We start from the raw sequence: 25,535 nt of genomic DNA, 5'->3' as shown, positions 1-25,535 counted from the left end.
AGATAGTACCATTAAAAGCTGAAGGAAAACAAAACTCTTGAGGGAGACATTGTCAGAAACTACCTTAACATACTCTTCCATGTCAAATTCCACAAACTCAGCTTCATATCAAGAAGCAAAAACTGACAATGAAAAACCAATTTCACATGTAGCACTCAAGGAACTATTTTCTGAAGACAAAGGAATGGAGAGTTCCTAAAATTTTTCTGAAGATCAAAAACATCAGATAGTTTCTAATTATTTTTTAACAGAATATGACTTCTACAAGCCTTCATATTACTTTAAAAGAATACTAATTCTCATTTTAACAACACAACAAGCAATTAAAATCCTTTGCTTCACTGGAAGAAAATGCCAGTAGAATTTGAGAAGAAACAGTAGTGACAGATGTCATTAGAAAGGTCATTAAACATATTAGTATTAAGAGAAAAATCAATGCTTCTCATTAAAACTGTAATGTAACTGTAAAAAGGAATTACTGTGCCTTTTACTTATTCAACTGACCAGTCCACAAACTATTAAAAGCCATTATTGTGAAATGGTGTAGTTCATAAAGAACTTATTTAAATCAACAGTATGACCTTCAGTGTTATACAAAAAATCTATAAATGATTTCATCAATTTTTCCTCAGTAAAGTCATATCCTCAACTGAACTGAACTGAAAAATGTTTATTAGCACAGCACATGGAGCTATATTCATCTGCACCAGAGAAAGATCCAATATGGATGTCAGTAAGATTATTTTACATTGGGTTCTTCATGGAGTAGCTCAATATGGCACCTTGTGAAAAAGAGTATTTTCATGAGGGCCAAATACAAACTACATTCACAATTTTCCTTGATCCAATTCTCTGCAACCAGGATTTCATATTCTTTATGCATGGAACATCAATGCTACAGACATGCTCTCACCCCTAGCATTTACCAAACTGCTTACTTTTCTTCAAAGCAAAAACAAATGCAGACATTAAAACAAAGGGGAAGTTTCATTTTATAAACACAAATTTATACAGCATATCCTCAAGACCATTATCCTTCATTTTGAAATACTTCTTTTTCACAAAAGATTTATCTCAAGTCTCTTTCAGCTTGGCCACAAGCAGCAGTGGTCTAATTGAAAGGAAATAAGAAATAAGATCTCTGTATTCACATTATTTCTATTCAGTTGTTGTATTTCTGGAAATCATTAAAATATTTGCCCCAAATTTAATGGTAGTTTAACTCTACTGATCTCTGTATTAAAGTAGAAAAGAATTTTGCCTCTTTTGTGCTTGCAGCTCCCACAGTTTCAGTCAAACTGGGACATGCTTTTTGACAACACTGGCACAAAGGAAATCATTTAGCTTTTCTCTTTCCTGAATAAGCATCTGTACTTAGAGGTAAACACTGCAAAGCAAAATAAAATGCTACAGGGAATATTTTTTCAAAATGTCTGCTGATTATTAATATTACCCCAAGAGTCTTTTAATAGACATTTCTTGTTATGCAAATAGCAACCAGTCTGCCAGGAAATACTTTAAATTCTCTATAACATTTTGCATAAAAAAGGTACAAGTTATAAGTTCAGCTGCACCAAAAATCCCTGGGCATCCAGCTACTAGTATGAAAAAAAACAAGAAAAAAAACTTTTTATACAATTACATGTCTAGGGATCAGACAGCTTAAGAAATTACCTAGCTAATAAATTATGGAATAACAAAAAAAAAAAAAAAAAAAAAAAAAAAACAAAAAAAAAAAAACCCAAAACAAACAAAAACAAACCTGGGCTGTAATAGAACACACAATGAAGAGCAAAGTTGTGCATTGAGACATTTTTTAAAACTGCCATAGTCCTATGCTATTATACCATCATCCTGGATAAGAAAAGATGACTCTCAGATTGTCTCTAAAAAGGCAACATGATGGTCAGACATTACTAGCGCTCTTCTAGTGTGGTGTTGAGAGGTTAAAGGAAACTGGGTTGGTTAGTTTTTTACCGTGGTGCTAAAACAAGAAGTCATTCTTATTTGAAATAGAATGAGCAAAATATGCCAGATTTGGGAGGTATTTAAATAAGTACAATTATGGGACTCATTCCCTGAATAAGGATCAATACAAATGTCTCCTACTTTACAATAGTAGCATATTTCTGCTGAAAACAGATATATATGTGTCGTTATTTATATCATATTTATGTGATTTATTCGGTACCTAAAGGCCTAATAAAATTTTCCATCTTGACAGGAATAATTTTTATGTGAAGACAGAAACTTTTCTCAAAGATTTTAGCTAGTGTCACAGTAGCTATAAATAGAAAGACTATAGAGGCACATTTGTTTCTTCACCCCAAGCTCATTGCTGTTGCCAAGTTCTCTCAAGTCACTGAACTTCCTCTCCCCTCTGGAAAGCCGCTTTCTCTAGAGGTCATGTCAAGCATCAGCAGTTTTTGCAGATGACACTTAGCAGTGAGCTAATTCACCCAGTGCAGTGCAGTGCAGCGCTTCCACCAGAGTGCAGAATTACCTGCTGAGCTGCCCACCCCAGCTGGCTCCGTGTTCCAGGCCATGGAAGGAGCTGAGAGACCACACTGGCCAAGGCTCACATGGGAGCTGAGTCTTCCAGAAAAATCTCTGTTCTCTGCAACAACAGCTCCAAACCCACAACATAATACTAAACCGCTCTGTTTTGTGTGCTCCATACAGAGATCAAGGAGTGCTGTAAAAATTCTTCCTCCCTCTGCACTGCAAAAGGATGTTCTGAAACAATTAATCAATTTATGAAGTATTTTCTCTTGTCAAACTCTAAACAAAAAAAAAGCCTTTCAATATGAAAACTATAATTACAGCCAAGTGGTGCTTCATTACCACTGTAGCTTGAGGGATGTTATCTGCACAACTCCTATTTCATACCATTTTATAACAAAACATAGTTACTTAGTTATCCTCCTAAATATAACACTATAAGATTATCCTAGATATTGTGTGTATTACAACATTTTGAACATATACTTCTTTTTTACACAAGATGCACCATGTTAACTTTCTGAAATGATAGCTGAGACTGTAGAGCCACTATTTCATTTCACTCTCACAATGCAGTAATTTTACTTTTTGATTTTGGCCAGTTACTTGCTGGCAAGCCCAATACAAGGCTAAAACTCAACTGCACTTGCGAGAAATTGAATAATTAACAATGATTATACCAGTTTATAGAGGTATCCTTATGAGGTGAGAGAAGACAAAATGAGGTAATTGCAAATATAATGATCTGTTAAGCTAGAAATGTTTGTCTGAATAGCAATTTCACCCAGCATGTATAATTCACATAACATATTCTTCTGAATGTTGCTTTGATATAGATTATCCAGTCATCAATATTTTGTCAGACAAACACAATTTCAGTCATTTTATTTTTATTGTAAAATAAGAGGCAAAAAGGATATTCAGCATACTATTCCAGGGTTAGACTCCAAACTCTAAGCTCCAGAAAATAAGGAAAAGTACCCTGTCCTCCAACAGCAGCAGCCAAACTGCTGAGCTCTTTCCTGGGCAGAAAGAAGAGCCAATCAGAGGAACTGCCCAGAAATATTTCTGCATTTCTCACTTCCTCCCAAGGATGATATGCATGTTTGAACATGCATTATACAAACCCCACTGATAGGAAGCAATCACCTTGGATATTAGTGCATAGAGTCATTTTAATGAGGCTACTCAAGGCAAGGCAGATGCAAGTGCCTTCATTAGGCATTTAAATACTGCCTTCAGCAGGTATCATTTAACAGTAAACTGTAACTAGAATAGATAACTAAAATTATATACTAAAATATATTAAAATATATAAATGCTGAAATATTAAATTACCTATAAATTGTCAAAATTGTTAAGTACATTTAGGACCTTTGGTCATTTCAGTTCAATTAAAGTATATAGAGTCACATATCTGGAATTTGCATATTGGAGGTCCTGGCCTTCTGCTCCATACTGAAATACCCTTTCCTCTTTTAAGGGTTGGAAAATCCATAAACTTGCTGATTTTCAAATGTTATTCTCATTACTGCTCTGACAGCTTCTGAGGTTTACTAAAAATTCACAAAAAGGAGCAAAAAAATCTCTATCTTAAGTGAATGTGGATTTAGTATTTGTAATCTTTACTTTGTTTTAAATTTGGTTTATATATCAGTTCTTCAAAAAGCATCTTATGTTGGGATGCCATTATGTCAATCCTAGCAACAAGTGTAGAAACCATTAAAAATTATGAAAAAATTATAAAAAGTTTAAATAAACACAATATCTGTGCCTGACACAAATATGTCAGCAAAACTATAACTGTGTGTATAAATAAACACACAATATCTGTGCCTGACACAAATATGTCCACAAAACTATAACCAACTATAATGGTTATGTTGAGATTGTAGACTACCCATTTACAGCTGCTCTAATTGTAGTAAATGGATTTAATGTTACTATAAGCACATTAAAAGTTGTGGTATAAATACACTTTACTACTATTTAATCTCTCGCATAGAGGTTGGCCAAACTTTCAGAAAGTCTGAAAAAATTTTGTTAAAGCCATCTACTCCATCATTAATTACAGTGTAGATATTTATTTTTTCAATAAAGAGTAATCAATGCTCAAGGCTGAGGAAAATGTTCACTTCCATAAAAAATAAATTTGCATTAGCATTGCTTTGAAATAAATCTTGTTTGGTATGTCAAAGTACAATATTGAATCCACCACGATCTGTTTGCAATGGAATGGCCAAAGAACAAGATTTGCAAGAATTAAGAAACTCCAGTTTGATTTTTACCTTCCATGAGTTTGTCTGGCATAAGAGCAGACTTTGCTTTGAGTGGGAGGATGGACTAAAGAGCTCCTGAGGTCCCTTCCACTTGACTCTGCCAAGATGACCCTCTCAATAGAAAGGCTTTCTTCTCTGCCGTCCCTGCCTTGGGAAACCATGCACAGCACCGCTGTCATCGGAGCCTGCTCAGATGTCTTGGTGTGACTGCATCACATGAGGGCAATTTAGATGTTACTAGAGGTGAAGGGCACTGTTCAATCTGTCTCTGAGCTAGTTGTATGGAGCTGAAAATTCTGAAAAGGCAGACAGTCTGCTGGACTGCTGAAGGAAATAAAACCCCATTTGGACATGAGGCAATATTTGCTTTGCTGTTACCTACAAGAGTAGGTAACAGCAAAGAGTACTCCAGTGAAATCCCAGCAGAACACTAAAAATGCTTTAAATGTCCTACTAGGTTGTTTAAAAAATTTAAAATAACACACTATATTTATTCAGTTAACAGAAAGCAACTATTTTCTAGTTGAAGCATGATTCCCTGAAACATTACCATCTTAATTTGTAATCTCTGTATTTCTGCTCAGCCAGGTGTTCAGTGTTTTCCACAGATCTGGGACTGAATACACTACAGCTTTATACACAGCTTCAAAAATACAGCTTTAGCGATCATGAATTAGAGCACTTCATATTAAGTGCTAAACTTTGGCTTTAACTTCCTAGCATGGTATTTTACCTCATGTAGTGAATTTTAAACTCTTTCACTCTTTACATGGTATAAACCTGCAGTGAGTTTCATGAGAAGTGGTTCTACTGAGAAAACCTGTTAGTTTGAAGGTGTTATTTATGCTGAGTTTCCACAGTTATCACCAATATCAAGATTACTTACTCCATTATCAAGATTATCAAGATACTCTACCAGACTAATTTAAAAAACACAAATTGCTCAATTAAATTTGCCTAAAATTTAGAGTACCCTTTTACAGATGATTAAATGGACACCATGTAAGTCCTAATTTTGAAAAAAGCAATGTGGAAAGGACAACAAACTAGAACCACATAATACTAATAGCTGTAACCTCATGGAAGCCATGGAGTGTAAAGCAGGACAGAAATAACCTGCAGCACTAAATTCCAGCCTCTGCTCTGATCTTATCAATAGATAACATTAGACAGTTCTTTCTGTTCTTAGTTCTGCACGTGCATAAAATCACTGTCATGAGATTTACTTAGTACTGTTTAAAGGGAGGGTTAGAAGGCCTTTAAAGCATTTTTCTCATATTAGAACCATCCCATGCAGACAGATTGCATTTCTATTCTTTAAGATGGGTAAAACCTATAATTTGATAATGTTTTTAAAGAAGAATGTTTCTGAAAAAAAGTAAATTTTATTGCTAATATATATCACTGGTATTGTAGCAACTCCCTAAGTAAATATTCTAGCACTGGAATACTCTGAACTCAAAAGTATGAAGAATAAAAAAGTTTTAGAAGAACAATTTCAACAAAATAATAGGCTATATAGTCTATGTTTACCTATGACCATTACATCTTCCAGGCAAAGTCTGCTTGTTGGCATTCACTAGGGTTAAGTATTTGAATGTAACTCAAATCAAAATGTTAATGATTCATTATAAAATAATTTCTTCTTGTAACAAGGATGCATTTCTCATTATGCAGTAATTTGCAGAATTTATTAACAAACATTTTCCAAAACAAGCACAGATAGGTTTGCTTTAAAAGGAATTCCAGTTCAGTCCTAAATGGGACCCTTGTGAGAACAAGAAAATCTTGTCTTTCTAAATGCCTGCTGGCTTTTAACTCAGACTCTCATAGTCAAGATAGATGCTTAATGGAATTTGAATAATTTGAACAATTACAGGAAATCATATTTAAGTGCAAAGGACAACTTTTAAAATTCAATTTAATATCTGTTTACATGCCCTGATAATCACACACGGCAAACATGATCAGCACTTACAGCAACCACAGCTATATCTTATTGACAGTAAATCTAGATAGTTTGACAGGGCAAAAACCAGTTTAAGCTTAGCAGTTGAAAGCTTAAATGCCTTTCATAGCCATGCAAAATACAAGTGTATGGAAGATTCAAAGTAAAAGATGAAGCAGATCTAATTCATTGTTATGTAAATAGTATAGAGGAAAACCATAAAGAAGAAATTGAGATATGAGACTGTATATGATACTGCTTTCCACACTGCCAATTTACATGTGTTTTATTCTTGGACTTTTTCTGCAAAATGCAGAAAACTGGTTACCCTAGCAACTGCCACATGTTACTCAGTTTATTTCTGAGGTACAGAGCAGCCTGCAAAAGAATAATATTGTGCACTTCTATTAGGATCTCTCAGCACCACAGAGAATTCAGAACTTCATGTGCCAGCATGTCCATGTATTTTCTGAAAGTTTTAAGAAAGCATATTAAAGAATGAGTATTGTATGTTTTTTGTAAACTCATTTTCTTTTTGGTTTATGTGTGAATTAAAAACAAAGATTAGGAGCTGTATGGAGAAAAATGTATTCTCTGTCCAACCTGATAGTTGTTTTCTGCATTTTTTAGTACAGTTCTAGTAGAAAATAAGCAAAGACTTCAAAAGTTCTTCAATGATTTATAGTATATCATCTTCCAAAGTGTAATAGGGACCTGAGCAACCTGGTACAGTGGAAGGTGTCTCTTCCCATGGTGGGAGGGGTTGGAAATAAGATGATATTTATTGTCCCTTTCAACCCAAATAATTCTATGATTCTGTAATAATTCTGTGGCAATCATTCTGAAGATCTCAAATTCTCATAATCTGTTAAAGGTTAAGACTTAGTTCAAAGTAAGAATTAAAGGATTTTGCAGTTGCTCATTAATTATATGTCCTCCCTCCCCAAAATGCAGAACTCTTTTTTACATGTCTAGGCCCTATGTAATTTATGAGATGTCATGGAATGTAGTACAAAATAACCAGAATAATAAAAAAGGAGTCAACTGAAGTCAGCCATTAATGAACATATCTTAAGGAAAACTCTGTCACTCTCACTTTTGAAGCCTGGAAATGAGTCTCTGTCCACAGGAGATCCACAGCCCCTGGTCCTAGAGACAGGCCTTTATCCAAGCAGTCTGCTCAGGAACTAAGCCACAGCTCATAATTTATAGTTTATAGGTCAATGTTAAGCATTTTTTCCCATCTTCCAGTGATTTTTTTTCTGGTTTCCACCCAAAAATATTTTTTACTAGAATAGAGGAAAACACTTGGTTATTTCCTCACTTCTCATTCCAAATACACAACTTTGCCCATGAAGACAGTAAAAATATTTCTAAATTTGTACTTGAAACAGAATAATAAAAAATTAAAAAGTCTTTGGATTTACATAAGCATTTGTATGTTTAAATATTCTTCCTGCTAGCTATTTTCACAAGCTCTAACCAGTAAATGCTGCTCTGCCTGTTTTACTTATCTCTGCTGACTTCTATATCATCACATACCTGAAAAGAAGACAAAAGCTAAGGAACATCTTGGCAGAAGAAAATAAGCCCAGATACATTTTTCCTGTGGTTATCAGGGATGAGGATTTTGGCATGTAGCTAAAACTACAAATTATAGCCTTAGATTGACAAGCAAAACAAGAGCACAAGCATAACTCCTGAACAGGTTAGAAGTTTTGAACAGATCTGGCAGCATTATCTTGGATTGGAAGGGTAAACTAATAGAGGCTAATTCTGTATTTAGGCTTTGGGAAGCATTCAAACTAAAAGTGCCTCAGACATTACTGCTATGAGCATATGCTTCCCTTTGGATTCTTGTGATGTTTGGTTTAATCAAACTACAGAAACAATAGCAGGGAACATATAAACAGAGCGTTTTTGTGTTCCCTTGGGACATACTATAGAGTAATCAATTGTAAATTAATTGGAGAAAATTTGTTTTGCATAGCATAGAGAGGCAAAACATTAATTTGGAATCATTTGCTTAATGGCAATTCTAATATGCTATGCATGTATTCAACCTTGTTTTTTATAGTGAGATGCAAAACAATTATCAATGATGTAAATACCAATAAACTGTAATCTATACCTCTATTACAAGTAAAAGTAGAGTCAAAATACTACATAAAATTTAATTTCTACCAAGAAATATTCAGATTAGTTATTTGAGTGCATCAAATCTTCCATCAACTTGTGAGAATTTACAAACACTTCATTACATTTAGGCACACTGGGTAGAGAATTGCAAAGCCACTCAACATCACAGAGGTTTCATATTGTACAATCTATCTGCATGTAAGCATTTGAGTCACTGCTAACTCTCCATCTGTTACTTACTTTACGTCTTATATAAACAATACTGGCTCTAAGGACACTTTCAAGAGAAACAAATACTAAGCTATTATTGGTATAAGTCTAAAAATAATTCTCTTTATTTTTAAACAAAATCCTGCATTTGGTTTGTCTTATATTGGTCTAGGTAGATAAACAGATAAAATAAGTATATTAAATATACTTGATAAAGGGACAGAAATACATTTTTTTAAAGTCACTGTATGGTTAAAGTCGCAAAGCACACCTTCATGTGAAAGCACAAGCACAGAAACTTATAAAAGAAAAATATGTTTAAAAAATAGTATTTTGCAGTTTATTTGCCTTAATAAGTAAGTCACCTTAATTTGAGACTCAGTGAATGTGAGATTCAATAACTGCCATTCTTGCTCTGATTAAATGTCAGGCCACAGGCCTGTTGTTTCAAGACGAGAGAGCAACAATTTTGTGTCTATAATGAACCCTCCTGATGATTTGTCTATGCAATACTTTTCTTATCAATGAAACATCACAGAGTACATGCTGTATTATGATATGCTTTGGTTTAAGGGAAATTCATTTTTATTTTTAACGCTGGAAACAAACTGATGCAAATTTGACCTGGTTGTTGACTAGATCTCTGACAGAAGGCAGAGAGCAAAGAGCAGTCAGAAATCTTATTGTCTATATAGAAAAGAGTGGGTCGTGATGATTTTTGCTTTCCATACCATTAATGATGTTTGAGACCTCCTTTTTGAAGTTCCTGTCCTCATATCCACCATTTCCACAGCCAGAGGCATTGTAGGTCAATGTGGTTATCTCAGAAAGATAAGGTTTTTGTGACTGTACAAGCCTAAGCCCCAGAGGCACTCTATGTCCATGTGGTTATCTCAGAAAATGAAGCTCATCACCACACAATTCTACAATCTCTGCCTAACCAGACACAATTGAGCCCTCAGGAATTAATGGAGTTTCCTAAATGGCATAAAAAACATCCCTCAGCAGAAAGAAAACACTGCACTGGATAATTCTGTTCAAATTCCTTGCATCTAAGAATACAGTAAATAGTTTACAAGTAGTTCTAGAAGTATTCCTGGTATATTTAGAACTTATGTCTATTACATAGAAATAAAAAGTCTAAAAAATTGCTAAGCATTTTTGCAAAAGTTACATTGCATTCAGAATCCAGACATTCTGAATCATATTTGCTTTTTTTCTGCTTTTCAAATTTGTTTGCAGGAATAAATCTGTGTGCACACAAAAAGCTGTGCAAATTGAATTCTGAGTCTATTACTTGAAATTGTTCAGCTGTAAAGCATATTCTGGCTTGGATTCAACAAAGTTCATAAGCAACAGTTGATGAAAAGTGAGTCATTTGCTTTTAAAGCACCTCTAACATAAAGTATTACACAGAGGTAACAGTAAACTCAGCACATCAAATAACAAATATGAATTATTGTGTATTTTTCAGACTGGTTACATGGAAAAAAGAAAAAGCGTTAAACATACAGTTAACTACTGTAACCAAGAAGTGGTAAATAGAATCTAGCACACATGACAGCACAGTGCAGAAAGTAGGAAACATCAGTAACTCAAAGAGACATGGAGCTTGGCTTAGAATTTGAGACTTTTCAGATTATGTGTGGCAAACACTGAGCTCTCGTAACAGGTTGATGGCATTGTGAATGCTGGTTTCATTCATCTCTTTTAGGCCTAAAGGATTGAGAAGTCTAATTCTTACCTCATGGGTCCCCAAACAGCCATTAGGAAGAGAGCCTAAGTCTGAGTGGAAAAAAAGCCCTCAAAGGACAAAGCAACAAATGTTTAAATTTTTTTCTTTTTATGAGAAGGGCTGGAAATCACTGCATGGAGTAGAATTAGAATTAACTTCAATTTGGTTTAACTTCCAACTCCGTTAACTTCCAAAGATGGTGACTAAGAGAATGGAAAGTAGGAAAAAAAACTCAGCCCTTCTCATTGCCCTCATCTTACTCTCCCATTTGCCTCTAGCAGACCAAAACCTGTTTGTACCTAATCCTTTCAGCATAAATCAACAATTAAATGTAATATTTTACAAACATAAGGAGCAGCTGAGATGATCAAATTGAAGAAATATCTATTAAAGAAAATCATAGTCATTCTGAATACTTTGACAATTTTTTTAGCCAAATATATTTCTTTTAAATTCTGAACCTGGCTGGCAGGAAGACTGTGAATATAATAATGGTACATAACAGCATCCCACAAATCAGGATGTGAAAGGCATAGAACTACTTTAAGTTGATTTCCAGTCAATAAGTATTACAAATATTTTGCAGGCACAAAATTAAATGAGACCACAATTAACCTCAGCTGGATTCTGACACATGCCCATACTGCAGAATGCTCTGTCTGTATCCTCCTTTCCTGCAGCCAGACATTGAAATTTTATTTATAACTCTACTGACAATGCTTACTTTATGAAGAAATAGATGCAATTTTGCAGCGAAATGTCAGTACTCCCATGAATATTGTCACATCAGACAGAAGTCACTGAAATCTGATGCTAATAATTTTGAATATTTAAATAAAAAAGATAAATAATAAAGACTATTGGAACTGTTGCATTAGATGTATGTTGCCTGATAGACCCAAAGAATTACCTGTATCTGTCCCCTATGGTTTTGTAACCCTGGGAAGTTCTTTCTCTGACACGCAGAAACCTAACACTTGTAAACATTAAAATATCAAACTAGCACGGGTAGCCTCTGGAACTAAGGATTTTTCTTCCAGTGAAACAAATTCTGTTTCATGCTGCTTAGCTATTATTATTTTTAAAAGAGAAAGCAATTAAAACCATGGTGAAAAATTCACCGAGAGCAACTTTCATAACAAAAGTATTACAGACTCAATAGCAGTAAGATAGGAATGAGCCTGTTCCAAAACAATCTGCCTAAACTAATTACCAAACTAATGAAGGTTAATCATTTCAGACCTTAATAACAGCTTGAAAAATATGCTATTTCACAATTAAGCAAATGAACCAGAAAGATTTTTTTACTAGAATGTGCTGATTTATCTTTCCATTGGATTTCAAGGATGACATTTGTGTATAATGTACTACTTTATAGAGTAAAACAAAATAAATCAAAACAAACCTTCCCATTCATCAAAAAAGTTTGCTGTAAGTTTCTTTTACATTATAATACAAATTCAGTGGAGAGAAATGCTGCCTCCTTCCCCTTAACAGTTCTAGAAATTGAGTTTATATAAGGGAAGCATTTGGGGACATGAATAGCAGCATTTCTGCTTTAACAGAATAGAATTCTTACTTCTCTAACATAGGGGAAGTCTAATAGCAATTCCTGAAAGGATTAAAACCCTGAAAATAGCTTGGAAAACCAGAAAGACAAGAAAGCTTATCAAGACATCTTCATTTTAACATTTCCTTAGTTGTTAGTTTGGTAGCTACAGAGCATTAAAATGAGATTATTCAGCCTAAGCAAAAAACATTTATGAATGCTTATCAATTAAGCATAGCTAATAATTAGCCTTTAATTCACAAACATTGAGCATTAGCTATAACCAGAACGTCCTTGGTACCATCTTATTAGGTTATCATCCTGGACAGTCATGATAAGGAAAAGGATATCTAATCCAGAGAAACATTCAGATGTTTTTCTCACTGTCAACAGAACAAAAATTTACTTCAAAGCACGAGTTCCCTTGATAAAAAAGGGTTTGGTAATAGATCAAGCTACTAAGAACATAACCTGCTAAAAATTTTTGGGCTGGTGCAGATCACTACACAACAGTGTTCAAAGGAATTTCAAGCCTTGCCTTACCTTTGTCAACATGTAACTGTAATTTTCCATTTTTATTTCTTTCAAGCTAATTATAGTGGTTTTTTACTGAGTATCTATGTCTCCACCTGCATTGGAAATGCCATCTTTCATTAAAACATTAGGCTAGTGAATATCAGTTTTCTGTGTCCAGATGATATAAACTACAAGGATATTAAAAAGGATTGAGACATCTTGACTTTGGAGAGAACATATCTCAATAAATCTTAAGTATTTTTGTTCCAATAAAAAAATATTTAAAATGTTTTTAAAATTGAGGCTTGAAAAATAAGTATTTGTACAAAAAAGGCAACCAAGCAGCAAAATTCTTTGTATCTTATCAATTTACATTCAATTCTAATTTTTAACAGCAACCTGGGAATTATAATGAAACTAAAACCTGATTTTCAAGCCAAACATTTTTATGACCTTTAGGGTATTTTCCTTACTGCTTGAAATGCAAGTCCTAAAAGCCTGCTCCTGAAGGGCTGCCAAACAAAGCTATTCTACCTCATAACAGCTCGACTTTCTACTCATTACTTCTGTAAGTTTCAAATGCTATTTCATCTTCCCTGGATGTTGCTCACATTATTGCTCATGAATACCAAGAGACAGAAAAAAACATTCTTCACCTTCAAGGGAATGTTTTCAGGACTTTTCAAGTTCTCAGCCATTCATATATGATGCTTTGTCTATTCATTTAATCATAGGATAATCTCAACCTTTTACCAACTGCAGATTACTGGATTACCAGAGATTCAGAGCTGAAATCTCAGAAATACACCAGGATCATTCTCCTCAACCAGTAATGGAAAGTGAACCTGATTGGTCAAGGTTTGAAAATATAGGAATTAGACAAGTCAGTGTTCTGCATGCCATTTTCCAAATTTGGATTTACTTTCAAAATTTGCATTTCCCACATGCAACAGGATAGGATGATAAGGACAGTTTAAAGCATACTTAAAGAAACCTAAGGACTGCTATGGATTTTGATCTTCAAATCCTTTCCATGTTTTATTTTCTTTGTATTAGGAATGTTAAAGCAACTCGAGGTGACATTTCCTAGCTCATTAACAGAGGACACAAAGTCATTTTCAAGGAGACAGACAGGTGGTTTATATATCATTATAATATCAAACAAGGAGACAACTATTGCCTGAAGGAAGGATAATTATACTGCAAGAGAACTAAACTATATATTTAGTTCACATGTATAAGCACTGGCAGAACAAAGTCACACACCAAAGCTGGATTATCCTCATTTACCTGTTTATATTATGATTAACCATATTAGCCCTCAATTCTTTTTAATTGGTATTGGTTTGTGTACTGCATCAGCTAACTCCATCAAGTGAATTATTTTCAAATTATGTGCACTACCTGTTATGCACTGCTGCAACACAGAAGACCTATTAATATTTTTAGAGAAACACCTCCACATTTTAACCTCTTTTTTCAGATGGTCAATCAAACGCTATAGGATAGGGATGCTGTCTGCCTGGTTTTACCATACGAGCTAAGGAAGGACAACTTAAGTCAATACACCCTTCCAAATATCTATGTTTGCTGCTTTAAAGTCTTCCATGGTGTATGTGTATTTTTCTTCTCAATTATAGCAGCATATATAGTTTTAAATACTGCCCATTACATGTATGCAAAAACAATACCGAAGTCATCACCTTCAGCATGCATCCAGAGATTTCCTATGTATTTTCTATGCCTCCAAAGAATTTACCTAGGACACTAAGTATTCTTCCATTATGTTTGCCCACAATGTTTTCTCTGTATATACTCTCAATTATTTTTCATACGTGGCAGTATGTATTTTCAATTAGTTCCAGTTAGTTTTCATACATACTCCTAGTTAACTGGGGAGAACCATTTATTAATTCAACAAAGACCACCAGCAATTAATCTTCATATGGCCCCTCATAGCTGACATACTTTTCTAGAATTATAATGCACATAGAGGAAGAAAAACTACTCCATGTTTATTCAATAAATATAACTACTCTTCATCTAGCTGTAAATGATTTGTCACTGTACTAAATATTTGTACAAAGAACTAACAACTCTTTCTCCTCTGTTGTCAACAAATCTAAAACTGTTTTACAGAGAAAGCACCTTCATCCTCTTTCAGAATATTTATTATCATTTTCCTCATACCAACTGATTCTGCCCTAATTGCAATTTGTTGTATTGAACCTCTGTGATCGGCACCATATACAGCATTTCACGAGGGTTCTTACCTGTAGCCAAAAAGCTAACATGACTTTTGGCATCTGCTGGGGTCATAGTTTTTTTTTCACAGGCATTCTGGTGCCAGTGGTCCCTCTATGAGTAATCAAGCATACCATGTCTTTCTCCTTACTTCTGATAATCACTCGGATGACTTCCACCTTTGAATCAGAAATTAGAACTAGACTCCAAAAGCATAACTTGTTGAAATATCGTTGAAATATCACACTATTGTAAGATCCATCTTTACTTACTCAAGTTGTTTTACAGCTGAAAAAGACAACCATGCCATTATCTGAAAGCACAAAAGCTGATGTTAGGCTTTAAAAAATGCCTTAGAGTAAAGATGGGGGTTGATTTGGCATAAAATTATGCCTTCTTTGGAATCCAATCCAATCTTTAGGAGGATAGTTTGAAATGGTTTATCTGTCCCACTTTAATACATCTGGTAAAGAAAGCTGTTCCATAATCACCACTAATAGCATCTTTTCAGTATCTTAATTCAAACTTTCCTTTTCTTCGGCCTGAAGAGCAATTTTCCATAGCAAGAGACATTTCATGGCACAAATATATCCGTGCATCTCCATCGTTCTGATCATAATGTGTGAGGTAGTGTTCCTACATGCCTCTATATAAGCACTCTCTACACAGCAGATATGTCTATCCAAAGTTTTGGAATCATAAGCAGGAATCACAAAAAAATGCAAGAAAGAGGATGCATGGAAAATCTAATGCAAACTTTTGATTACAGTGATTGCAATCTGGTTGATTGGTATGAATTCTTGAACAATAAACACTGATCAAAATTCTTTGGAAGATCAGAATCTCAGATTTTGTGTTGATGTCAAATTTGGCATCCAAAATTCAGGATGCAAAGATAGATTCTGAAAAGCTAAGAAAGAAATACAAAATCAAGATAAGTTTCATAGCTGAAGTAATCCTGTTCAATGCTAATGAGCCAAATCATCTGACATTAAGGAATTGAGTCAATCTTTCACTTCAGACAAAATTTAAAAGAATATTTTAAAATAACGGTAAAACACCAGAAGAGTTATACATTGGGAAATAATGGAGTGAGATCAATGGGTTTAAATAAACTTCCAATTCTGAAAGGAAACAAAAACACTTGAAAGAGGATTCAGTTAATGTTCCAGGAACTATAAGATTATTTTGCTGTAGTGACATAAACTAGGAAGGAGAAGGAATATTATTATTAACTGTAAGTATTGCTGTTTATATCTTTCTTCTCGTCTTATTTTTAAAAGAAAATCTTGAGAAGATTATATCATCATTTTTATGTATGTATTTCTGGGGAAATAAAAAGTGAACCATGGTAAACATATAGTTTGGATTAGAGCAAACAAATAGGTTATAAAAGCTAAAAAACCCATAATTTGAGGTCTAAATATAACATTTGTTTTGAGAATCACATGAAAAAAACCCATAACATGTAATATTATTATTTACATGCTCAGTTGAGCAAAAACTGTAATTAAAGCAAAATAAAAACCCTAATACTTTCTGTAATCAAAACAGTACATTACAGTATCTCTGTGAGTTATGAGTATGCCTAAATTACTCCAACTGTTATAAAACACAGCAGAAAAGAGAACTTTTATTTCCTGATCTTTACAATATTATTCTGGTTTATGCATTGTCAGTTCTTGCATCCTGAAGTATTATTTCTTAGCGATCCATTTCTATACACTGCCTCAAGGAAAAAAAAACCAAAAAATTACCAAAAAATTACAAGAAAATGACAAAAAAATTACAAAAGCACTATATAAATTACAAAAAACATCCAAAAAATATCATTTTTTATTGAACAATATATTGTGAACCTCATTCCCCAGGTGGCTCTGAATGAAAGTAATCACCAAATGTAGTCACAATTATAAAAAAGCAAGTCAGCCTAATTTGGTAGGAATATACATAAGAGATCTCTCATCCACTACTGGCTGCTAAAAAATAAGCCATTTTTTGGTTTTTAGTTTTTGTTTACTATAATGATAAGCAATAAATACTTTTCTATCATGTATCTCAAAGCAAAATTCATGCAATCTGTTCTAAACATACATCAATTACTGGATGTGATTGTAGCAGAATGTTGCTGATATAGGCGCATTCATTAAACCCATTTAAATTTTTGGATTATTATAGTTGATATTCAATACAATGCACAGTGGACATTTTTTAATATTATTATTATAAGAGCATTTCCCTTGACGTGACTATGTCCCAGACAAACCATAAATTTACCAATAAACTAAAAGGTAAATTCACTAAATATTCAGAGGCTGCCATTAAAGACTGACAACTTAAAGTAATTTAGGACTTCCAAGCCTAAATTACTGTTATTGACAAATTATAGAATAGAAATTATAACTCCTAAAGTTACCATGTTTATTGTTATGCTAATTTATTACAGTGACCTTTTTCCCCCTGATAAAAAAAGGAAAAAAAGAAAGAAAAAGACAAATCAATTCTCATGGAAAATATCATGTGCTAAGTACAGCCAGTACCTGCTTCTGCCTTTATTATACATATCTGAAAACACCTATTTCTATGGTTTAGGCATTTTTAATATTTACATTTTGAGAGCTCCAGAGGCAAAACACATGCAGATTTTGCCAGTAGCTTTGCTGGATTTTGGCTAGGCTTTTTTACTAGTCAAATGTACTACAGACTTGCAGAATCTGTATGGTAGCTTTCTAGAAAATCAAGCCAAAACTGGTCTGAAATCTTTAGTTCTGGCCATCTGCTAGAAGCATCTGGTAGCTGGGTACATGCACCCACATCCAGAACGTGACTGCTCTCTTGCCAACTATGTGCCTAGGTAACTGCCAATGTGTGCTTCTCCACTGCTAACATGACAACTGTCAAAGGAAGCTGAACATGTACGAATAAATCTAAATTAAACTAACATATTACTTTCTTAAGTTACAGCCATCATTTTTGTACATAATTGCTCAATAATGGCAATGATAATTAAGTCACACAGTGTAATCTGTTGAAGGCTAAGAACTACACCAAGGATACCAAGGTATTTTGAAAAGTTTTTGGTAACATTTTAGTCTGTTTTCTCTGACAACTAGAAAATGTATATGTAATACTCGCAATGTGATACATCTCTATATAAAAACATCAGAATTATACATGAAATATCTGATTGAGGAAGAAGAAATAAAATCAGTTCAGGTTCTTTTTAGTTGTTTTTTCTTGATCCAAGTAAATAAAATTATGCATAGTTTAATGGACAAGCATTGAATATATTGCAAGAGGATTTGTAAAGCCATACTACAAATTAGAACATTTGTAAAGCCATATGAAAAATCTCATGTACATGTAGCTGATCATAATGTTTTTGACCCTATATGTATTTGTAGATTAAAGTCACCTCAAATCACAAATGACAAGTTAAAATACAAATGGTAAAGAAGTGTGTGGCTGTCATTGAAATTCACTCTTGTCATATAAATACAATTTTCTAAAACCTCCACTCACCAAAAAAAATTATTTTGTGCTCTTTAAATTAAGAGAAGCAAAAAAATAGGTGGTAACTGTAATTACTGAAATGATTAATTCCTTTGTGAGATCAAAGTAACTTTTCATCACCTTTTGCTGTGACATTTGTGGAAACGAGAGATGTATTCAATGGCTAGGTAGTGTATGATTAAAAGTTAAAAGCACATGAGAGACAGAACAATAGAAGGAAAATCTAAAATTAAAGACTAGAAAAGTAATGCAGGATCATGATAGTAAACTAGTAGACTACTGCTAAAGGAGAAGAATAAACCCAAGGATATTCAGAAATTGCCACCCTGACTTTTTTCTCTTACCCATCTCTATTATCAGTTGTTTCTTATCTTGCATTTCATTTTTAAGCTCCATGGAGTAAAGATCAGGGTTATGTTTAGCAGCAAGTGAACACACTAGGTGATGGTCCTGATCCACTGCTTTAGCTCCAATGTACAATGGTGCTGACACCATATTAATAATGGTAACAAAAATACAACTTCTATTAAGCTTTTTGAATTTGATTGACAAACATCTTACTGCACACACAGGTACTCCCAAAGCTGTCTGCCATCCCATCGTCAGTGATGGTAATTCCATTTAAAACAGGCTAGTCAACATACTAATATTTTTCTATCCTCCATTTTTTAGAACATATTTTAGTGAAATTTCATTTATATCCATTGAAAAGTTATTCTAGAATGGCATATACAATAAATTAATATATATATACCTATTCCTTTGGATTTCATTTAACCTTTTGCTTTCATTACATCTACTTTGAATACTGTGTTTTCTAAGCTGTAAGATTCAATATATTGCAATATTTTTCAAAATACTGGAATGTAATTTTTGATTGATACAGGAATGAGAACTATAGTAAGATCTGAATGAATTGTGTGTGGTGATAATTCCTCTTATATCTGCTAAACTCCACTAAGAGACTGTAAACAAGAACAAAAGAATAGTAAGCCAATTAGTGAGAGACAAAGGTTAAAGCTCATGTAAATGCAGCTGATCATAATGTTTTTCTGACCCTATCTGTATTTGTAGATTAAAGTCACCTCAAATCACAAAATGTCCATTGATATAAAAAAAATTTCCTTATTTATAAAATCTTGTCATTCTTGCAATGGTCTAAGGTATGAGAACGTGTCATGTTTTACAGGCATATTAAACATTCCAAGATTGTGGCTTTTCCTCAAGCAAATTTATTCCACTTAAGGAGAAAAATTAAAAGGAGTTGTAACAAGTTCACAAAATGAATAAAAATACACATGCTGAAATAGTTATTCAGATAGTTCCAATTGCTTCTAGGGTTGAATACCACCTTTACCATTTCTTTTACATCTTGCATGTAATGCTATTCAGGGCCAGTCTGAAATTCTAAAAATCAAACATTAGAAAAAAAGTAAAGAGAATTTTTAAAATTAGTCAAGGTCCTAGCAGAGCCCTATCCAAATTTTTCACAAATGTCCAGATATTTCAGGTACTCACTTTAGAGATTTTCAACTTAAGACATTTGACACTCTCAAGAACATCTCAGAAACACAAAATTTCTAGAAAATCCTCATTTGTCTTTCAATGTGAGGCTATATCTTAGCTACACGTAGGAATATAAAATATTAAGAGCATATTACAGTGAGCATATTCTCTTCTGTAAAGAGAAACAGAACGAAACACCAGAGAGTGGAATGAAAGCAAGTCTGCATAGGCTAGCAGAAATGCTTTCCATTTTTACACTGCCTATATAATTTTCAGGAATCCTCTCAGATGAGTTATTATAGCTTACTTCTATAAATATTATGTCAAAACCAATTCTGTATGAAAGTCTATTATACCTACAATACTAACTTTTTGTGCCTTAATGAAATATGTCAAATATATAAGATGTTGCATCTTTTTATTAATTGTAGTGTAATAAGAAAATCCCCAAGGAAGCATTTTTTGTTTGTTTTGGCCGCGAAACAAACAAGGAAAAAAAACTTTATAAATAGAAAGATATTAAATGTTCAAACTCCAGTCTATATATATATTAATAATCAACATTCAGAAAACCCAAAAAACCTCTGTGTGCCATAACTAAAACCAAGTAAGTTTTGGAATGTCTCACACCCAATTTTGGTTAGTGACATTTCCAGATTTCTGTCCATGGAACTGCTCAAAGCGGTTATAATGACAAGAACTGAGAAGTGCTCTCTGAGTTGATGTGTTTGAAAGGTAGCTTTGTATGAACAGCTGTGTTTCCAAAATGCTTGCCACCCCTAAATTGGTCCTTGTGAAGTGCACTGTTTGCCTTATTGCCAGCAGGGCACAGTGCACTGTCACTGCTGCATTTTTAGGTTTTATCGCTGTCTCTCTAACTGCTGAAGTGGAAAAGAATGATTGCCAAAATCTGACGTGTTTCTTTTCCTTTCTGCCCACTCTGACTTGGTTCTTAGCTGTCTGTTGCTCCAGTGATGACAAATGTTGCTCAGTTTATTCATTCACAGAATGTCTTTTCCAGCTCAAATAACGGTGATACCCTCTTGTAAATCAAGTCTCCAGCTGTCAATAGTGGTAAATCAGAGAAATCTAATTAAGATATAACAATCATTGTTTCCACAAGAAATAATTAGGCTGCAAAAAGTCACACACATCAGGGTACATTTTTCCAAAAACAAGAGATAATACCTTAAAGGAAGAGACACACCGTGTTTAGTAGGACACCAAGTAGGGGCAGCAACAGGGATTGACCTCCAGAAAAAAACAGATAATCTGTTCACAAGGATTTAAGCATAAGCATCTAGTACATAAATTCTAGTGTACAAAGCAATAACAAAAATCCTGAAGCACTAATAAGGAATACTAATTTGTTAGATATAAAATATTTAGCCTTTTTATTTGCAGACATTAGGAAGCAAACCATACTATTTCATCTGGATGTGGAAATACAAGTACAATCAGAGTACCCACAAAGATCTATAAGTGCAGTTGAGTAAAGAACTACATCAAAGACTCCAAAACTATGATGCACAGTTCTTGCTGCTTGTGTGGAAACATCTATCCTGCACCTCAGCTTACTGGTCGTAATCTGCTCTGGAGCCTTACCTGTACAAGGTTCTCTACTCTCAGAAAGTCAGAGTAGACTTTTAAGAATTGCTTAAAACATCACTTCCATAATCTTGAGAAGTCACCAAAATCCACTAACAAAGAGGTATTGCTGACATACTTGCATTATTTGAAAAAACTTCTTTTTTAAAATAAGGAAGAAAATGAATTCTTGGCACAGAAACTTTTATGTGTAAACCTCAGTTACTTTAAACACTACTCAAAGAAACAGAACAAATAACTTTCAGGTTCTCCGTGCCCTTCTTATAATAGAACCTTTAAAACTAAACATTCAAATTACTAAAATTTCACATAAAACTCTAGATGGTACTAAGCACTCAGCTTTAAAGTACCAGAACACATTAAAAAAAACTCTGAAAATCTGCTAATAAGAGCACTTACATTCAATTTTATTCAGTATTTACTATTACTAGTACATTAATGAAGAAAAGGAATCAATGCGTTCCAGAAGTTGAAAGTAACATGAAGTTAAATTCTTTTTTTCCCAATACAAACACTTATCTCTGTAACACCACATTCTTCAAGGAAACTGAACTTCAGATACAGTTTATGCTGCTGAGTGCAGTTTACATGAGGTTATTTTGTTACAGTGAATGACTGCTCACTTTTCACTCCAAAATGATTTGAAGGCATCTCAAGGTTGGAAATTAGTTACATACATACAGACACACTCACACAATCACTGCAACCAGTTAAGCAGTTATACTGCTTAACTTGATTCTGGGCTTTGATCACTTCAAGTGGGACAGGAGAACTTACACCAGCAATCCATTTTTTCTTAAATTCTTAGTCAAGATGTATATTGGAGTCACAATATAATATTGCTATAAACAAAAAAAAAAGATTTTGCCACTCCAAGCATTATATACAATTTTTGCTGTTGCAATGTATCACTTTTTTATGTACTCTGTCATAAAAGAGTACTACTGTCATAGGATTTAGTTTCAGGCTGTCCTGCCAGAAGCAGGTGATCCTTATGGGTCCCTTCCAACTTGGCACATCCTATTCTATGATTGTATGATGTCATAAGCCACCATGGGTGGTGCCCATTCTATTAGAAACATTATTTTATACCACACCTTGAATGACAGTTAAAAACAAATCATTTTTTTATATAGATATGCTACTATTTAAACAAAAAAATCTTTCTCCATTGAAACAGTGTATTTTGGAATGATGGCTGCAGGCTGGAAGTGTCAAAATTATTCTACAATCTGTTATTCAAGCCACTCAACCTCAGTGAATATTTTACACAAGACAGACGCACTTTAACCAAAGAAATAAGAATGATTTATGCTAGAACACCATATGAGCTTGAGCTGGTGACATATTAGCTAAAGCATTCACCAGAAAGAGAAAGGACATCAGATTAAATCATAACGAAGCCGAATTTCAACCTAGATCTCAGCTCTTCTTTTTTCTGCTGCCTTTTGCAGAAAACCTATCTGATATATATGACATGGAAATATCCACTGATGCCCTTACTTTTGGTTTGAGAATCCCAAAGAAACTAGAATTTAAAATCAGGAGTATAAATGCAAATACAGGAGCGTGTTGGCTCAAAAGTATATGAAAATGTAGTTTATGTACTTTAAATGGTACAGCCTTTCAGGTGTCTGGGACACACATGAAAACTTCATCTTGGTCCTTATTTTATGTTTCACAGTGGCCAATAGCAAATTTTTAGGGAGGGACAGATAATCAGGTCAGCTGCATGGTTTTGCTTCCCCAGATTGCTTTCACAAGTATCTCTACTGAGCAGAAGTCCCTGAGAATCACAGTGGGAACAAAAGGCTGAGATAAGACATTTGCAGTAGTAGTCTGTTGAATCTCAATTAATTTACAATTCAGTTAAGATTTTCAATGATCTTTTAAATTTTGAAACATACATTTTGTATTTTTCATGCTAGAAATACATTTTTCATATACAGTCCAATTGAAAATACAATAGTCAGCACAAAATGTGCTTCAAGAGTATGTATGAAGAACATGACCAGAAGATTCTCCACCACGTGGCCATCCTCTTTTCCCCTTACACAGAAAATTACATCTGTGCATTTGGCATAGAAGGATTTCTACTAAGATCTTTAGTAAATGTGACAGTACTCCACTTAGGGGTATTGCCTTGCCTCCTGGTGGCAAAATTAAGAGCAAGTTGCAGGCATTAACTTTTCAACACAAACCTTTATTTTTCTGCAAGCCTCAAGTTCATCTCATTTCTCGAAAGAAAGGAACAGATTATATTTTTACTATTTCAGTCAGTATGTCTTAGTATTTTAGTATAAACTGGGCAATGTGCATAAAAACATACTATTGATCCTCAAAACAGCAGAATGTTTTCTGTATGTTTATCTCACACATTGTCTGTTCACTCTATTAATAAACTTACATGTTGAAATAAAATATTAAATGTCCTTAAATGCACATAACACAAAGAACCGCCTCAAAGACTTGCCAAATGTACTTCAAATTGTCCCAATGCTCATATTACTTTACACAGTCCAACACCATTCTTCTACACTGCTATGGAATGCCTGGGTGGTCACTGTGCCAAATCCCCCTGGGCCTGGAAAGGACACATAAATCCAAATGCTTGACACCTAACTTTTGCAATTCTGCCTATCTATACCAGCAACCCCTTCAAAGTTATTTATCAATGTCAATTAAGCATTGATCTTAAGGTTTGTAAACAATGTCAATGTGAATTTTAGCACTAAAGGCAAGGGGAGAAAGGGCATAAATGTGTATAGCACAGCAGTCTTCAGAAACAAAGCCTGGGGGAAGTGTAAAGTCTATATTCTGAAGTAAATTTAGCAGTGAATATGTACTACTTTATATAAGAAAACAAAGAAGCTCTTGAATGTGTACTACTTTATATAAGAAAATACAGAAGCTTTTGTTTTACATGGATTGGAACAAAATGTACACTCAAAGTCAAATTTATTTTACTCTTCAAAAAGAAAGTACATACCAGAAATCTGGAAAGCACACAACTGATGCCACAAGTGGCATTGATGCTACAAGGTTTCAGTCTTTACTATAATTTGGGACCTGAAGGCAGTCTACAGACTTCAGATTCTTGCAAAACTACAGAAGCAACTACAGGGAAAAGAAGCAATTGCTAGTGTAATTTTTTCTTCCCTTATCACTCTGAAGACACTTTTTTGCTAATACTCCTTGCAATTGATGTTATTGAAGTCAAAATAAGAAAGTCAGTGATTAGCCTGAATTTGCCAAGATGACAAGCTATTTATTATAGGGTACAAATTTCCTTCTAAATAACACTTTAAGGAAAAGAAAAAAAGTTTTCTTTCTAGACAGCAGCTACAAAAAGAATTAAAAATTATAAAACCTGTGGATTTTCAGTTTCATATATTTCTGTATAAATATCTCACAGGCTTGCCTAAGAATGTCATTAGGAATGTGCATTAATCCAACCATTCCATTTCCCTTTCATTATAGATAAATTACATTCTTTATAGTTACAAACTTTATGTAAAAAAAGTTAAGTATTCATGCTCTGTAGGATTTTTCTCAGTGTTTACATTTTCAAAGCCAACAGAAATTAGTCTGCTTCTAGAGATAACTGAAAGAGAAAAGAAAGTATTTTAAAGGAGGATAAAATATGTAGAAAAATCTCACTGATATATTTTACTTTAAACTCTGTGGATCTTCATCTTTCTGTAGAACAATACTCCCCTGGATGTATGACAAGCTAAAAGTCTAAAGACATATTACTATATTAACTTAATTTATGCTATCTGGATA

At 33.8% G+C, this 25,535-nt stretch overlaps 2 protein-coding genes across 3 annotated transcripts in view; one reads left to right on the top strand and one right to left on the bottom strand.

Moving 5' to 3' along the window:
- The window catches only part of IMMP2L (inner mitochondrial membrane peptidase subunit 2), a 412,660-nt gene that overhangs the window by 218,725 nt on the left and 168,400 nt on the right, over window positions 1-25,535 (bottom strand). The gene's annotated exons all lie outside the window — the stretch shown is intronic.
- The window catches only part of LRRN3 (leucine rich repeat neuronal 3), a 31,592-nt gene that overhangs the window by 3,001 nt on the left and 3,056 nt on the right, over window positions 1-25,535 (top strand). The window lies entirely within an intron of this gene.

Source organism: Ammospiza nelsoni, chromosome 5, assembly GCF_027579445.1.
Source record: "Ammospiza nelsoni isolate bAmmNel1 chromosome 5, bAmmNel1.pri, whole genome shotgun sequence".
In the NCBI taxonomy this organism is placed as follows: domain Eukaryota; kingdom Metazoa; phylum Chordata; class Aves; order Passeriformes; family Passerellidae; genus Ammospiza; species Ammospiza nelsoni.
The sequence above is the reverse complement of the archived record's forward strand: the minus strand, read 5'-3'. Positions and strand labels throughout refer to the sequence as shown.